Genomic DNA, 12,812 nt, shown 5'->3' on the forward strand with positions numbered 1-12,812 from the left:
GTTTCTAAGATCAAGAGGGTGCATGTCACCCGGAGTATCGTGGGAGTAACTGTGCTAGACATGGCGTGTGAAGTTATTGTTGGAATATCTCTGCTGCCAGGTAAAGTTCTAAATTATGATGAATAGTATAATAAAAGCATGTTCACAGTTGTATTTGTTTGCTGAACACCAGTGTACAAACAATAAGGGACAGATTCTTGCGAGTTGCAGGCTTAGCAAATACCATGATAGCTGCATTGTCAGAGTTTACACAACTGCTTAAAATGAAGAGGGGAAAAAAAATCCATTAAACTCTGGTGTGTGATGCAAATGTGGAAAAGTATGGACAAATGGCTTTTTCAAAGTTTGTTGAAAACAATGGACCCATTCTTTGCTCAAGAACTAGGCCTAGTTTTTATACCAAATAAACATCCGGAGATTTCTTACAGGCAAAGATGCAAGATGAACTCAGTTGTTTTAAATGTTGAGTTTGTTAATGTATTTGTATAATTAATGTCCATGGAACCAGTTTAATATTCATGCAGGCACTCCAAGAAAACTGACTTAAAATGCACATATTTAACTGAAAAGCCCCAGTGAAACACACATGTACATGCCACATGAAGAATGGATATAGACTGTAAGCATTAGACACTCGTCATTTTCATGTCCAATATAACTTTCACAATATTCTTGCTCACATTTCATAACATACAGTATGGAATTTGCACAATACCTTATGTATTCAACTTAAGTACCAAGGATTTTACCCAATTCGTTTAGAAGATTGACAAATAAACAGCATTAACTGTCTTCCAGGATCACGGGCAAGGTATCAAATGGTTTAGTGACCACGGTATATTTTACAAGGGCAGTTATTTTCCTCCCTGCAATCAGAGTGTAATTAAGTCTGTTACCTCGCCTGACAAAGACAGAGCATCATGGCGAAGGACAAGACAACTGTAAGAAATGCCCTGTTCTGAACACACTGTGAGATTATCCTGTCCTTGAGGAAAATAGTTTTTATGGTACTGTGCTGATTAAAAATCCATGAAACTAGAATAATTCAGACAAATCAGTGTTTGTATGGGCTTTATAAAGATACACTTTACTTTAAAATATTTCCCGGGCTATCAGATGCCAACAAACAACAAAGAGAATTTGCTACTAGCTGACTCCCATTTGGAAGCCCTGACACTGATGAGAAATTCTACAAATTTCTCTCATCAGTGTCACGGCACATCCTTTGAATTACCATTTCCTATGTTACAGTTCTGCGGGTTTATCTTTCTTTATTCTCCAAAAAAGAAGCAGGATTTCTTTGGTCACTTCTCTCAAAATGGCACTAAACACTATCCATTTAGAGGTTGTGTGTTGGGGCTGCCTAATGTATATACTGTAACACAAAGCCAGCATGTGACACTGCAACTTGAAGATGGTGAAACTAAAGCCTATAAGAAAAAAAAAACTAATTCACTGTGTTGGTTTACCTATGGTCCACTGAAGTTTGTAGAAAAAGACATTCTACCCCTGAGATCAGGCCTGCAGTAGGTAACAAATGACCATTACTGGCTTATTTGCAGTCAAATCACACTTTGAATCACAATTCCCACTTATCCCATAGTGTTTCCTTAATTATCAGGGTTGCATATACTTTGAATGCATAATTAGCTTGTAACTCTAAAATCTGTGGCTGTATCCATTCTTTTGAAGACCAACCTTGACGAGAGCATGAAAATAAAACATCTATCTGTCACAATTGTCATTCTAATCTCAGTTTGCTTTATCATGTCTTCTCTACAGGCAGGCTCATTTGTAAGACACTGCAGCTTTGCAAAATCACTTGAAGCTTTGTGTCATTCTGAACACCAGTTAGTTTTCTCTGGCATACTGCTATTCATCCAAAGAAATGGCATTGAAGGCAATATCATCTTATCACTCCTGTCTCCACCAATTTTGAACCAATTTGACTACCAGCCTCTGTACATATTGTACAGAAAATGCAGTATACAAAAGAATTACAGTATTTTAAAGTGGACAGATTATGTTTATGATACAGTGGGCTCCATTAGAATGTCGGTCAGTTGGTTGGTCCACTTTGGTCCAGATGGATATACTCAATAGTTTTTGAATGGATTGCCATGAAACATTGTACAGACAGTTGTGGTCGCCAGAGGATGAATTGTAATGACTTTGGTGAACCCCTGACCTCCCCTCTAAAGCCACCAGCAGGTCAACATTTTTGTTTTTTATTGAAATATCTTGACAACTATTGGAGTGACTGCCATGAAATTCAGTTCAGACATTCTAGCCCTCTTTAGTATTATATAGTATAGTATATATGGTATTATAATCATTTTGGTGATTCCCTAACTTTAGCACCATCATCAGGTCAAATATTTAATTAGTCCAATATTTTAGTTTATGACCTAATATCTCCAAAACTAGAAGGCACTGACCTATCCAGTCGCCTCTCCGTTAGCTCAACTACAACTATTTAAGGTAGATTAACTTTATAAATTAATTTAACATATAAATTAACTAAGTTAACAAAAATAAAAAAATAAATAAACACTTCTCTTAAGACCAGTCTATATATTAACTTAGTAAACAAAATCACTGTATTTCCTCTAATAGTGGCCAGGGCCTTTATTTACCTCATCTGCAGAGGGTACCAGGCCTTTATTGGAAGCAGCCTTATATTAGAGGAGAGGCCTTTATTTCTAACTTCCTCTGTTTGATAAGTATATTTGTTCATATTTTAGTATGAAGCCTCCTTGTTTTCTGATCTGCTTCCATTTGCTTTGTTAATTTTTTGTTACTGCATTACCGGTAATTATGGTAGTCTGCACCAGAGACTTGCACTGGCCAAGACAGCTAACTGCAACATGGAAGACAGAACCACGTCTCGAGACTGTGGGCGTTTGTGTCGTGGTTTTGGTCTTGGTTTCAGGGCCATTACACACCTAGTGGACAGGGTGGACAGCTTCCAGTACCTTGGTTACTGAGGGCCTAACCTGGGCACTGCATTCTGACTCAGTTGTGAGAAAGGCAAGGCAGAGACTGCTTCACCTCAGATGCTTGAAGAAATTCCATGTATCCCCTCAAATACTGGGGAATTTCTACTCCTGCACCATCAAGAGCATCCTGATGGGGGACATCACTGCCTGGTACGGAAACAGCACTGAACAAGACCACAAGGCCCTGCAAAGCGTGGTTTGTTCAGCTGAACATACAATAGGTGGTGCTTTACCCTGCCTAAAGCATATTTATTTACACCAGGTGCTGCAAGAATAAGGCTAGGAGAACCATTAAGAATCCCAACCACCTGGATAATGGCCTTTTCTCCCTGCTGCGGTCGGGATGAAGGTACTGGATACGGCAGGCCAGCACTACTATTCATATTCTATTAAAAGTCTTTATTGATGTACAAATCGAAAGAGGTGGTGGGATTACATTTCACTGTGATTGTACTTTATATGATTACATGTGACAAATAAACTTGATTGATTGATTGATTGATTGATTGATTGACATTCCCATTACCCTCAGCTTTACTTTGCAGCTAGTTCTCAGCAGGCTAGCACACGCAACTAAGATGGTAAAGTTGGTAAACATTATACCTGCTATGTAAGCATTGTCACTGTGAGCATGTTAGCATTCTGACGTGAGCATTAGGCTCAAAGCTAGCACTTTCACCACTGACTGGCTTTTTGTACAGTAGTTTTCAGCAGCTCACTCAGAGTAAACAACTCTGGTCCAAATACTTCAGATAATTGAATGTGACTTTGATGTTGAGGATCACAAAAGTCTCTTTCATAGCCTATTCTCATCATCTGCTCCTGATTTCTGGCTATGGCAAGTTAATTGCGCCACTCTGCAGAACAAATTTTCCCACCACACACACAACAACAAAACAAGTTCTACATATAATAATATCATTTCATCCAGCATGACAACAGAATGTATCAGCATAATGGTAAATTTTACATTGTCATGTGGCTAACTGTCACAGTCAGTGTACCAAAGGTCATTCTCAGGGCTGTGTATAGCTGATTGCTGTCAGTTATGAGTGACCCAACTACTGTATAGCTCAGCAATTTGCTGTGGAGTGTCATGCTTTCTGAGATCCACTAATTGCCTGAATTAATTCTGCCACCATAGCACACAACTCATTAATGCTGAGACAGACTAATTAGTTAAGTGGGGGCCTGAGCAAGCTAATAACCTGAATAGTTATTATTTCTGCTTTTCCAGTAAGTATGATAACATTTCATTACTAAACTTAACACAATACCTACACAAATTGTATGTGATCAACAGCCTATTTAGAATAACTGTTATTTTCATTGAATTCTTTTGGCAATTTATCATAAATTGTGGCAATCATCTGCCACAGAGCAGAGGAGGTTTGAATTCCAAGTAAAGACTATAGCTTGTGAAAACAAAGAATCAGGACATCAAACACTATAAATAAAAACACAAACCCAGCACATCAAAGAGCTGATTATCTACCTGAGCTGAATATCAGCTTCTCTATACATGCTATTTATCTTCATATCAATTAACATTCTCATTAAGAAGCCTGACAACTGCTTTTCTCTTGATCTATTTTCAAGAACATATGGGCATGATCAACCTATCATTTTATGTACCTAAGTTCTCCCTCATGGGGATCAATAAAGTTGGTGATTAATAGAATGAACTAGGCTCCAGCATGGTTTTAATAGACTCCTTCATCCAAAATATCATTTTTACAAATATTTATGTTCACTGAATGGCAGAAAATGTGCTGTGGAGTGGATGGAGCAAAAAGAACTTTTTATTGAAAATTTGAAATTGGGAAATAGTTCAAATACAGGAAAGAGCTAAATATTGGATCTGTATCGATCTGTATGAATTCAAAAATCATAAGTGCAACAGGCCATGACTTGCACTCCAGCTGGGGGAAGTTCGTAAAGTGCACTCTCATTCACATCTATTATAAGCAGTGAATTAGGCTACTGTTGCTCTCCTCACTTACATGTAATGACAGAACATAGTAAGCTGTGCCATGCCGAACGGATTATGGATTATGAAACCAAAACTATCTAAGAAATAAGCATTTTGGATTTGACAGGATTGAAAATCATCGAAGGGTTATTGCTGTTATCTGACTTTGCTGCACAGCATAGGCGCCGCTAATAACAGGCTAGGGGAGACTAAGCCTCCCCAAAATGATCACAGAAATATTATGCTGAAGCTTATTGTGAATTACTTGGCTTGCTGATTGTTATTTGGATGCAATTGCTAGCAGGTTATTTTGGTGAGAGAGTGAGCAAGTAAGAGAGACAGCTGAGAGACCAAGTGGGAGAGACAGAAGCCTCTAGTTACTGATTATAACGACCAACGCAAGCAGTGCTCTGACCATCTCCTGAATTTGTTTTGCCAGTACACACGGTGCACAGGTGGGAGGAGAGGAAGAAACAGGTGGGGGGGTTTATTCAGATGAAGCAGTGCAAAGCCAGTTGTTGGTGTTGCTGTGCTGAGAATAGATGTCTCAGAAGAACCATGTCTGTTTCTGAAGCAATGCACTCCGCTGGCACTTCAGTGATTTTATCAACAAGAGCAAAATACATTTTCAGCAAATGCACAGAAATAACAGAATAATGCTTAAAATATAAATAAAGTATACTTAATCAAACACTCCCCAGCCAATGAATGTTGTTAACTCGCCATAAAAAATATAAAGTTTAACGTGGTTAAAGCAGTAAAGTAGTCTGCATTGATTCATAAATATGATTGATTCTGACAGTATCTGTTGTCCACAGCTGCTTTATACTGTATGAAAAGCTTCTCCATCAGGTCATTAAATCACTGCAGCCATCTGAACGCAACAGGACACATACAGACAGGTGACCAATGAAAGGAAAAACCAACATGAAGTGTCTTAGTAAGGTGTTGGGCCACCATGTGCCGCCAGAAAAGCTTCAATGCACCTTGCCATTGACTCTACAAGTCTCTGGAACTCTTCTGGAGGGATGAGCACCATTCCTCCAAAAGATATTCCTTCATTTGTTGTTTTAATGATGGTGGTGGAGAGTGCTGTCTAACACGTTGGTCCAAAATCTCCCATAGGTGTTTAATTGGGTTGAGATCTGGTGACTGCAAAGGCCATAGCATATGATTCATATCGTTTTCATACTCATCAAACCATTCAGTGGCCCCTAGCGCCCTATGGATGGGGGCATTGTCATCCTTGAAGAGACCACTCCCGTCAGGATAGAAATGTTTCATCATAGGAAAAAGATGATCACTCAGAACAACTTTATTGATTTGCAGTGACCCTTCCCTCTAAGGAGACAAATCATGCCAGCAAAATGCCCCCCCCCCCCCCCCCCATAGCATAACAGAGCGACCAGACCCCGTCACTGTAGGGGTCAAGCATTCAGACCTGTACTAGTTTTTCCTTTAAATTGTCACCCATCTATATGTTAATCCCCCCCTTTTTTTTTTTTTGCTGATCCAAAAAAATGATCCTATCTGTGACTAAAAAACCATGATACCTTCTGAACCGTGACCTTTTTATGATCCGTTGCACCGCTATTCAAGTTGTACATAAAGTAAGTCAAGCGTCAGACTCAGACTCACAATTTTGTTGCAAGTCTTAACCTTTCCTTTAAAATGACTTGAGCAGCACATGATTGCACAACAGAAATAATGGTGTCCCTCACAGTAACATAGAACATGCACATTTAAAAAAAAACCAACCTTAAAGCATTTACTATGCTTAAACCCAGTAATGTGCTAGAAACATGAGACAGTAGAGTTTTCAAATGCCCCAGTTGTTTTCAGTGCCCTAAAGCAGGAATACACTTAAGGCATTTCAATGCATCTGCTCCAAACTCAATAAGATGAATGAATCAGGACTCTGGTGCTGATGCTTATTATGTCTCGCCTGCAGTGTGCCACAGAAATGTGGAACAAGGCATGTATAATGATCCGCATCAAAAATTATGTCCCGTCCTCAACACTTTACTGTACCTTGAGGGGAAATCCAATGTGAAGACATTATATCAACTGATAAAGCCACAAAACAGATAACGCATACTGATAATGCATACTGCTGCATACACAGCAATGACTCATGAACAGTCTTGCACACAACGCAATGTATTGATAAGTCACGATGTGCTCTAAAATTCATACAACTCTATCCTACACATGCCTGCATGATGTATCTTAAAATGCCAGAGATAAAGGATGCATAGAGATTTAACAGGGACTTCAAACAGTTTTGTTGTTTGACTGTAACACACTGCACTCATTAAACAACACCCCCAAAATGTGTCTTCATCAGCTGAGAATAAGGTCAAACTTTTTTTATTGGTTTGAGATGGCACAGTTAATAACAGTGGTCTTTAACATTCTTTCTAGCCTTGTTTTGTCATCCTACCACTGACAGGAAAGGCAGGCACACAGACTGCGCACACTGGGTGAGCACATGGGTATGAAGGCAGGCAAGCATGCAGGCAGGCAATGAATTGTACCCTCCTCTGTTCTATAATAACTGGACAACCCATCCATTTCATCGTTGCCTCTCCACAGATCTCTGACAGGGGTAGTATCATCTGTCTCACTGGCAGACATGTGTGGGAGAGAAAAAAACCTGCCAGCCTCCACATCCTGCCTGGGTTAACAAGACTAAAAGTTACACTCCAAAGATCTGTAGGAAAAGAGAGAAAGTCCATGGTACTGAGCACCATCTCTGCTCTCTCTTAAATGCCTGCATCTAATTGTGAGGCTGAGCACACAGCTGTGGCACTCCGGCTGGATACAGATTCTTTAATCTCTCCCTTTATATGACATCAACGTGTAATCTCCATCTACCTACCGAGGGAGCAGCCAGAGAGTCAGGAAATGAAATCAATGCTGTGTCTCTTCACTGGGTGTTACTTCATTAGCATGGGCAGTGCAGATGTAGCAGTAAATCTGTTTTATGAAAGGGTGACAATGAAAGCACCTCTTACTCACGGGGGCATTCATAATAGCAGTTGATAGGGACATCCAATGTCCAATGTTTCACCATAGCTTTACCAATTTTTGATAGAAAGAATAGGGAACAATTCCTGTTGTGGTATAACATACTGTTAGAATCCAGTTTGCTATGCTTATAACTGCTTTTCATGACCTGAATATCATGACAAAACGTGAAGCAATTAGAAAATCTATGTAATGTAAACAGAGAAGGCAGGTACAGTAAGACCTCCAGTGTCTGATAAACACAGGGCATCAATTACACAAAAATCAATTATAATTACAGAGCATTCATTTTCACTGCGCACTTAATGTGTGATTAATTCATGATTTTTCCCCCTCTCTACACATGATATATCAGTTTCATAATACTGGCTATGATTCGCACTACGGATGTTTTTTATCAGCCAGAGTAGTTAAATAAACCGAGGTTAATTGGGTTCAGCATAATCTTCACACTCTTCACACTCACATCTTCTACACTCTTCATCACCATGTTAAGCTGTCAGCTTAGGACCTCTGGCAGGCTTGACATTGACAATGTTGGGCACTAGCATACACCTCTCGTTCACACTATTAGGGCAGGGAAAGGTCCATTATCCTGATTATGTTCCAATAATGTTTAAGTATATAGTATCTTTTAATGTAAAATGAAATAGATTCAGACCATCCAAATAACAAGATGCAAAGAAACAGAACCATTTACCATTCAGTAACACCCAAGCAGCAATTAACATGGCTTGAGGCTGAAGCCAATGCGGAAGTGCCTTTAAGTGCAATGTCACCAACGGTCACTAGATGCTGGCTCCAACTGTCTCCCATTAAAAAAGCATCAACTTCTCTCTACAAATACTAAGTCAGTTTTTTTCAATGACTCATTATGGTCTTAATGGCTAAATTCAAGCCATGTGATAAGTGTGCTGGTCATTTTGGAAATTATTGCTACATTAATAAGATTTGAAGATGTATAGTAGACTTTGATGTCTGCCATGTGGGCGTTGACTGACAACTGTGATTGACAGTTTGCTCTCCTGCAGCTCTCCTTGGCTCCAGGATATACAATTGTCACAGTATTTCCGTAAGTTTAATGTTACTTGATTACGATACCTGCCATGTTAGAACAATTTAGGTTAAGTAGCTAACGCTGGCCCAAGTGTGCACCACTTGGCTTTCACAGTAATCTAGCGTTTGCTTGCGTTTGTTTCCAGGCAACACCCCATACTCCTTATTTGAAAGGTCCCGGCTCTAAATGGAAAACATGGTGACAACCATAAGCAGCAACTGTGGGCTTCAAACTGACTCCAATGAAAACAAATGGGTGATGTCACACCTCACTACGTCCATCTTTATATACAGACTCTGGCATGGGCACCTGGTTATGTTTTAAAATGAGGGAGCAAACCTGGAAAGATACTTAATAGCGAGGGAGTCTTGGGGTCCTACCCCAGAAAGAAAAATGGAATTTAAAACAAATTTCTTGCATTTCTATACCACCTAACCTCTCTTGGATTAAGTCAAGAAACAGCCACCTGCACTAGTCTAGATTAGTTAGATTAACGTGCTATGAAAACCAAGAATGTATCAAGAATAGTATATAATTGGGTGGATCAGGACAGTGAAATGATTATTAGAAGTTTTTTTAATATTATTATAAATGAATTATTATTATAAATATCATTATATTCATAACAACATTATGTAGTCAAAAATGGTAGCAGGTTGCAGGCTACTAAGCCATCTTCAAGGTCAAACAAGGACAAACAATTTATATAAATGAAATAGCCTTACAATATGATTTGGATAATTAAATCTGGTTAAACAATGTTTAACCTGAGGGTTGTTATTCTCAATATTCACAAGGCCATCTTCAAAGTCTAACAATTGCAACAATGTACAAACAATTTGGATGAATGGAATAGCCTCACAACAACTATCCAATTTCAATTCCACCTCTTTATTTTACACACAGGTTCTAGCGGTATCTACTCTCAATAGCACCACTAGCTGATGTAGTTGTAATGTTATACAGGAATTAATAATCATAATCATAACTTCAAAAGATAACCTACATTATCTTAAATCAAGGACTATTTTAATGCACAACTCAGACGGTGATTTTGCTCCTCAAGACTTAAAAGGGCCATTTTAGTCGAGGACTAGACCTCAGTTCGAAACCACCCCTTAGAGTAAACTTCTCATTTACTCTGTATGACAAAATGAGAGAATAATCATAATAATGAAAGCACAGCGCAGAGCAGCTGGATGAAAGGAGAGACCATTACATTGAGCTATGCATCCTTGTTTTTAAAACATAATTCCATCCAAAGTCTGACTAAAACTTAAACTAAAGCAAAGTAGTCTGCAAGTAGACACTTTTGCGCTGTGAGGAAAAGCTCTGCTCTGTTTTTCTGTCTGTCTCTCTCACTGCACTGTCAGTCTGCTGTCAGTCAATCGATCAACGACAGGGATCGACTGAATCAACTCAAAGGGTGGTCCAAAAATGTGTGATCTTTTAAATTTCTTGTTTTTGTCAGTTGCTGAAAATAGTAAAATGATCACTGATATACGCTGCTTAAATATAATCACCTGTATGTGGGGATTGTTTGATGATTTATTTTTAAAAAGACAAAAAGTGGGGTCACAAAACCATGACTTAGCTCCCCCTAATTGAATAATGGGGATGCATTTGCTCCACTTGCTCATTGCTCAGGCGCCTGTCGTCTATAGTAACACCATCAAGTCTAGTAAAGCATGTGTGGAGTGAGGTCACATGCATCGTCATACTTTAAATATTGGGCTCTGGAGAAAGTGATTAGCCAACCTCCTACAATGAACTCTTCTTTCATCAGTGAGCACTGTAAGTTTGTGTGGTACATCTGGGCACCAGCTGTGGCAGCACCACAGCCTTAAGAGGTCAATAGGTTAAGAACCTTCTGGAGTGACGACAGCGAATCCTACGGTAGCTATGGAGATGTTATGGAAACGCAAATGACAGAGGCTATACAGTTGGTTGCTCACAGGACAACCATTGATATACCCGCCCCTCCCCATTTCTGAAAAACAGAGATTCCAAGTGATTAGTTGTACACTCCCATGGGACAGAGAAGCTACGGAGGGGGTTGTGTAATTCAATTAGTCCCACGGTTCTGCACCAAAGCGAGGCAGACAGATCCATCTCATTGAGACATCCAGGATGTGCAGGCCTGGTGTATGCAAAGAAGATATTGGCAACACATCATTAGTGCTGTTGGTTTGAATTAAAGATAGTCTCACTCACTAAAAGACTGGTGGGAATAAATAAACCTAGGAATATCTGTAATCGCAACACCAGGCAGTTCTTCCTAAAATACCCTTAGCAATCTTGAAAAACACACAAAGAGTGGCTGAACAAGGAGGGCTCGTAGGCTGAGGCTAAAAGAGAGCAGAGCAAGCCGCCTTACATGACAAGCCAGCCACATTCTAAGCAATGCCTCTGAGCTTGTGCCATGTGTCGAGGATGCTGTCTCCCACAGAAGTTGCATACAGATCGCCCTTTCAGAGCACAGCCTCCTCCGCTGTCTCTTTGTCCCTCCTCCCAGTGGGGAATTTATAAAGCTTCACAGCGCCTCACTCCATGAGATTCTTGTAATTTATGACAGCCTTTTCCCAGGCACAGAGAAATCAAATCAAACTGTAAATATAGTGCATGTTTCCCAGTATGAGCTCTTCACATAGACCGTAGATCATAAATAAATGCCAGGGATCCTGACAGTCATTAAATAACAGCACCAATAATCCCACATGTGGCAGCACTACATTTGATTTTGGATTATGAAAAGGGCAGAAAGCATGGATAATGAATGAGACACAGCAGACACAAATCAGAGGAAATGAAGAATTACCAGAGGCATCACGCTGCACATCAGCCACTTCACACTGTTTTCAAAGAGAGGGTCGCCGGTCTTAGTCATTAGTACTAGGGTGACCCTTGACCCCAGGCTGGCACACACACCTGGCTCTGTTATGTGACACCGTCCTGGCCAGACTGGCGGGAGATGGTGTCATCTTGTGGGTATAACCTAGCAGGGGTAGCATGTCCACTGCGGGTGGGCAGTCAATTTCCATTGGCTGCATTGCACTGGCTGGTCCATCAATCTCCTTGTCTGAGGAAACTGAAGACTCGATGGAGAGAGAAGCAAACAGCTGCCATATAGTGGACTGAACAGATGGTATTGGTGGCAAGAAATTAACACCATATCATACTAAACTTATACACAGCATCTCCATTTGGGCGAGGAAAAGATACATGTCTGCAATGTCAACACTTTTCCAAGATTAGATCATATAAAATGCATTTCTCTGCCTAGGCCTTGTGTTGTTGATTGCTGTCTCTCAGATTTATTTTTTTTTTGCATGATATATTCTCTTAGAAATATCTGGAACAGCACGTGCATCTATCAGTATGTGTTGATGTTTTCTTGATGAAAGCAAAGAGCGCTTATTGTACAAGAGCCTTCTATTGATGACAAGGATGAGTACTGTAGCATGCTCAGATATGATAACACTAATTCAGTGATGCAGGTTTGTTGAGACTGTAGCATTTTTTATGCAAAAGCGCATAGTGTATGCCTCAATATATTCTTGAAATTGTAAATGTGAATTCTTGAAGTTCACAAAAAACATACAGTAGAGAGGCTAGAAAGACAGTGTGTGTGTCCTGTGTCTTTCTTCGTGTGACAGAAAAGAGATGAAATGCTCTGATCCATGTTTGCTAGGCCTGAAAGTCATCCTCAAATGCCATGGAATTAGGTTCTATGTGACTGAACAGTTTCTTCAGT

The 12,812-nt window shown here is 39.8% G+C and overlaps 1 protein-coding gene across 8 annotated transcripts in view; it reads right to left on the minus strand.

Annotated features, from left to right (window-relative positions):
- Positions 1-12,812, minus strand: part of tln2b (talin 2b) — an 85,086-nt gene that overhangs the window by 63,819 nt on the left and 8,455 nt on the right. The gene's annotated exons all lie outside the window — the stretch shown is intronic.

This window comes from Thunnus albacares, chromosome 7, assembly GCF_914725855.1.
Source record: "Thunnus albacares chromosome 7, fThuAlb1.1, whole genome shotgun sequence".
Taxonomy (NCBI): domain Eukaryota; kingdom Metazoa; phylum Chordata; class Actinopteri; order Scombriformes; family Scombridae; genus Thunnus; species Thunnus albacares.